We start from the raw sequence: 6,487 nt of genomic DNA, 5'->3' as shown, positions 1-6,487 counted from the left end.
TTTATTATTCCGCTGTTATAAGTTTTTATTTGGCATTGTCCTATTCACCCCCTCTAGGACATATAGCTTGGCCTTTTCACGGGTGGAATACATGAGCGCACGAGGGCCTTATACCGTTAGGCCGCGACTCCCACCGTCGTGTAGTCGGTTTGATAGGGGTGTGGCCTTACTCGCCTGGTGTGAGGAGGCAATGCTAGGCTGAGTCTGTCCAGCTCGTAAATGGGTCCGCTACCTTCAGGCCTTGTTGGTGATTAGTTATCCACAAGCGGGTAGTGAGGTCTCTTACGCTCGTTTGACTGTGCGGGATCTGCAGAGCGGCAGTCATTCAGCAGTGTAATGGACCCCGGTGATTTCCTTATGATTGAAAATGTACTTGACTTATGGTTTGGATATGAGCATTGACATCACTTACATCGCATTAGCATTGCCTGTACAAGCCCCCCTTTCATACATTGCCTTGGTATGGCACTCATTACTTATTGCATCGCATTCATGGTAAGCCTTGGTAAGACTAGTGATATGTTCATTGATTATGCTTCTCTCCTTATACCTCCTACTATTCTTCTGTGCACCATTGTCACACACTTACACCACCCTCTAAGCTTCTATAAGCTTATGCACGATTGATACGTGCAGGAGACTCTAGGTAGGCGCCGTAGCAGCAGAGCATGGAGTAGAGTTGAGCAGTGAGGACTCCAGTGTTGCTGATTTCTCTCTCTTTTCCTTTTATTCTCATGTATGTCCTTTTGGACCTTTTGGATGATTGTAAAAGTTCAAATTTTTAGTGGATTTTGTGATGTGTGCCTTTGTTATTCTCAGATGTACTTGCTGTGATCTTGGGTATGCTCGCATTGGAAGTGATTATATTGTTATGAAAATCCTCCTTGTAGGATCCCAGGATCGGAACCTACCTCAGGAGCCGAGAATGGGGTACTACGGAGGTTGTTGCACTATGGTCATTGTCGCATATTTGAGATATGCTAAGCAAGTTATGTTTTAGACCTTCAACATATAAAACATTTTTAAACAATGGAAGGTTATAGAGTTGAACAGTACCTTGGCTCATAATCTTGCAGCTGCTGCCATCACCAAATGTGATTAAACCATCAGTCATGTTTTTGAGATCGGTGAATAAACCTTTATCAACAGTCATATGCCTTGAGCATCCACTATCTAGGTACCACTTTGAATGGCTTGTAGCTTTGAAAGCGGTGTGAGCAACTAAGCAGGCAAGTTTAGGAACCCATTTTAGAACTGTTTTGGGTTTAGGAGTATAGTTGGTCATCTTCTGACTGATGTTGTAAGAATGACCTATTGAGTTAGATTTTAAGAACTCCTTGAGTAAATCTATATAGATTTTGGTAGTGTACATGTGCAAGATGTTTGTGCCATAAGTCAGTCTTGTCTGTATGGACCATGTAACGCAATTGATTAAATGAGCTGGATTCGCTAACAATATAACATTTTTCAGATATTCTACGTCCAGTTAGTATTACTGAACCCTTGTTGTTTAGAATCTCACAACTTTGATTAGAAAACTGTACACTAAGGTTATTGTCATATATTTGAGATATGCTAAGCAAGTTATGTTTTAGACCTTCAACATATAAAATATTTTTAAACAAAGGAAGGTTATAGAGTTGAATAGTACCTTGGCCCATAATCTTACAGTTGCTGCCATCACCAAATGTGACTGAACCATCAGTCATGTCTTTGAGATCGGTGAATAAACCTTTATCACCAGTCATATGCCTCGAGCATCCACTGTCTAAGAACCACTTTGAATGGCTTGTAGCTTTGAAAGAGGTGTGAGTAACCAAGCAGGCAACTTTAGGAACCCATTTTAGAACTGTTTTGGGTTTAGGAGTATAGTTGGTCTTCTTCTGACTGATGTTGTAAGAATGACCTACTGAGTTAGATTTTAAGAGCTCCTTGAGTAAATCTACTATCTTTTCAGCAAGAGGGTTTCGGTTCTGATTTTTAAAGTTGACATGGCTGCTTTTAGGTTTTTGAAAAGTTTTTGTATTTTTAGAAAAACCTTGATAAGTACTTTTCCCTTTTGAGTTTGAGGACTCTCCTTTCACAAACTTGGGAGGAGTATACTTTTGTTTAGGAGGTATATTCTTATCATAGCCCAATCCGGATCGATCGCCACTTTTTCTTGATCCGGATAATAATTTTTCTAACTTTGGATCTCCTTGGGCATACCTCCATGTATCCTTTAAACTCAGAAGAGAAGATACTTCATTTTTAAGTATCTCATTTTCAGATTTCAGATTTTCAATCAGCGAGGTTTTGAATTCTAAATCGCATTTTGATTTTTCAAAACAATCTGAAATTTGGAATTTTTCTAAAACAAGTGATTCAAAACATTCTTTGAGTTTAAAAAACTTTTCTTTTTGAAGTTTAAGTTTGACAACAATTTTACAACTTTCCTTGTATAGGGCATTGTAAGCATCTTGAAGATCATCTTCATTTTCATAATCACTATTCAGATTTTGTTCGTTAGTTGAATCATCATGATCTAAAAAAGTGAATTTGGCTAAAGTCATAAGGGCTTTAACTTCACTGCCCGACTCGGTTTCAGAATCTTCTGATTCAGAAGAAGCTTCAGAATCAGATGATTCATCCCAAGTAGCCAACATACCCTTTCTTTTTGTTTTGTCCTTTTTAGGACATTTGTTTGCTAAGTGCCCATACTCTTGGCAGTTGTAACATTGACTATCTTTCAAAGACTTCCAACTTTTAGATCTAGGTTTAGATCTTTTCTTATCATTTGATTTTTGAAAATCTACCCTTTTCTTGCTTTTGAAAATCTTGTAAAATTTCTTTGCTAAAAGAGCCATATCGTCTTCAGAATTTTCTAAATCCGAGTTTTCTTGAGAAATACCTTTAGAAGATTTGAGAGCAATAGATTTACTTTTAGGAGCTTTAAAGTTTAACTCATAGGTTTGTAAAGAACCAACTAGTTCTTCTACCCTCATATTATCCGTATCACGAAGTTCCTGGATTGCGGTTACCTTAGAGTTGAACCGTTCAGGAAGTGAGCGTAGTATCTTTGCACACACTTTACTTTCTGGGATTTTATCGCCAAGACCCCACATTGAGTTCACAATGTCATTTAATCTAGTGTAAAAGTCCATAAACATTTCATTTTCCTCCATATGAATTTCTTCAAATTTGGTTGTGAGGAGTTGGACTTTAGATTTTTTTACAATTGTAGTACCCTCGTGTGTCATTTCTAATATATCCTAGGCTTGCTTTGCAGTATCACAAGATATGATTCTTTTGAACTCATCTAGTGATAGTGCGCAAGTGATTGCATTTAGTGCTTTTGCATTGGCACTACTCTCATTTTTCTGAAGGGTGGTCCATGAGAAATATGGTGTTACTCTCATTGATTTTGAACCATCAATACCAGTCACTTCAGTGGTAGGTGGGTTCCATTCAGTCACTGTGGCTTGCCACACACTCTCATCCATTGATTTGAGGAAGATCCTCATCCTGGCTTTCCAATAGGCATAATTGGAGCCATCAAAGGGTGGAGGCCTAGTGACTGATAGGCTATCAAAATTTAACATCTTATATATAGCTTAGATCGTTAGCTCAGGAATTAAATCCAAATAAAAAGCAATAAGAGCGAGCTATTAGGCTTTGATACCACTTGAAATGGCCAAGCTATATGTCCTAGAGGGGGGGTGAATAGGACTATGCCAAATTAAATTTAAATACTGCGGAATATGAAATAAAGAATAGATAGCACTATACATTAATCACAGTATAGGAATGGAAAGAAAAAATAGAGAAATAAAAATAAAAATTGTTCTAAGGACAACCTTACACCAAAAACCAAAGTTTATGGTAGGACAACCTTATTTCTAGAACAAATAGAGAAACTGAAGCTCAACGTAATAAAGAGATAGCAAAAATATAATGCTGAAATGTAAATCTAAATTATTACAACATTCCCCACTGTGCTTGAAATGAAATGATTACAACATTCACATTCACACGTACATTCCACAATTCTGAATGATAAAAGATAGGAAATATAAATCACACATCCACAACACAAAGAATTATAGTGGTTCGCCTGTGTGTTCACCAATTGTTAAACAACAGCCACACAGAATGCTACTCCACTCCTAATATCCTCACACAAGGGATATTAGCGTTCACTATCAAATAGGTTTTCACAGGTTCACCCAAAACCTTCACAATTGTGTCTTTTTCAAAGGGCTTACACAATTCAAAAACCCTCACTTCTGAGTTTTCTGGCTCTCCTCAGATAACCAACAACTTTGAGATTTTTCTGGCTTAACCTCAAATAAAACCAAACAAAGTAAATTACACAAATTGTAAAATACCTGATTTTCTCCTTCGTTGTAGCAGCCCAGAAGAACCAAGTCGGAGTAGAGATTTGAATGTCAAAGTTCAATGTCCAATACTCACTTTATAATGGTTCTAGGTTCTAATAGATTTTAAATTAAAACAAAAGGGCTAGCTCTAATTGATTTTGATTCTAGAAAAAGGAAAACAATAATTCCTCTTTTCAGATTAGATTGGAATGCAAGAAACAAAATCAATTAACAAAGCTAAAGAAAGAGAATATTAAATATGTACACTTAGATTAAATGGAGCACCAACTTATTTCTCAGAAGACCGAATTAATTTAGCTTGAAGTTTCTCTTTTATTCTGAGATTCGTGCTCTATTTATAGGTGAACAAATCATGCCTTCGACTGGTCTAAGGACCTGTACGACTGGTCGTAGAGCCAATAGATATTTGAAAAATTTGGGCGCGATAAGATTTGACAGTTTTACAACTGGTCGTAGGTCTCCTTCAACTAGTCATAGGATCCCTTCGATGGTCATAGGTTGTCTAATTTCGACGTTATTTGAGTCGTAGGTCTCACGATCGGTCATAGATGCGATTGACACTGCTTTCTATGATGGTCGAATCCCTAAGACTAGTCAAAGCCTAACAGAAAATTTCTGATTTTTGTAACAAACTTACGACTGATCCAGTAAATGTTTAGACAGGTTGAAGTAGTGCTAGGACTAGTCAAACAAAGTCCAGTGCTAGTCTTAGAACAGACCAAACTTACTTATATAAAACATATGAATTATGTATCCAAAATGACCTACTCTAAAGGTCTACCTATGGTCAGTCATACCTCAATAGTGAAGTAAGGATATTGAAACTTTAGAGACGAGTGACCTTTGAAAGTAATGGAGCTTGAAGTCTTGATGTCATTTAAACTTGAGAGCTTTTTGAGATCTTGAGATTGAACTTGAAAGCTTCTTGAATCTAGTCGAACAATCTCACTTTCTCGAGTCTTGACTTATGAACAGTGCTTGTCAAACTAAGTTGATCTTGAGTAAAGCTTTATTCTTCATATATGCAAGCTTCATAGTAGTGTCTTTGGCACCACAAATTTGACAATCACAAAGGGCTATAAACTATGGCACTTACAATCTCCCCCTTTGTCAAATTAGTGACAAAACACACTTTCAAGATATGTTACATAACACAGAATATCTGATTAAAGAATCATGCACCAGTTGTTATATCTGATTAAAGAATCATGCACCAGTTGTTATCAACCGGTATCCTGCAGACTTGAAAATCAATATTATTCAACATACGGTCCACCTCTGCACACCTCTGCTAATACTCCCCCTGAGTAACATACTCATAAAACACCATACATATACATATCTATAACATATCCATACTCCCCCTTTTTGTCATAATATGACAAAAGAAGCACAACTTAGATGGCTGAGGAGAAATAATCAATGAGAAATATGAGAGGTAACTAGTCAAGATATGAGAACCTAGCATAAGCAACACACACAATTCATAGACTGAGCTAAGTTAAAGAGAGTGACAAAATCAAAACTAGTTAGGAGTAATAAAGTTATTACAGACCAGTAAACTTAAAAATACTAATCTGATCTAGATGAAGGAGTAGGAATGGAAGGATCAAGTTGATGCATGCCTTTGTTGAAGTGCCTAAGATATTTACGCATATATTTGAACTGTAAATCATGGGCAACAGACATGTTTTCCATCTTAATATTTAGATTCTCAACTTTATCTTCCAATGCACTCAGACATGCATCAAATGAAGAAGGCTCATAATCTGGATCATTTGTGGAATCGGACTCAAGCTCTTCAAAAATATCATCCATGTTAATATCGTCAGGAGGAAGATCACCAGCTTCTTCCTCATGTTCAGCTTCAGTACTGCCAACACCATCACCTTGGCCAGGAAGGAAATCCAGCTTCATCTTATTGATATTGAAATTGTTAAATATCAGATGATGGATAGAGGCCTCTCCAACCGGCATGTCGACTGACATATGTGTAGCCAACACAGTCATCAAATATCCAAACGGAATGTCACTGTGACTAAGATGGAGTCGAAACTGAATGATGAAGTGACAAATCAAGGATGGTAAGCAAATGTTAACACCACTGA

This window comes from Magnolia sinica, unplaced genomic scaffold, assembly GCF_029962835.1.
Source record: "Magnolia sinica isolate HGM2019 unplaced genomic scaffold, MsV1 ctg224, whole genome shotgun sequence".
Taxonomy (NCBI): domain Eukaryota; kingdom Viridiplantae; phylum Streptophyta; class Magnoliopsida; order Magnoliales; family Magnoliaceae; genus Magnolia; species Magnolia sinica.
This window is presented reverse-complemented; position numbering follows the sequence as displayed.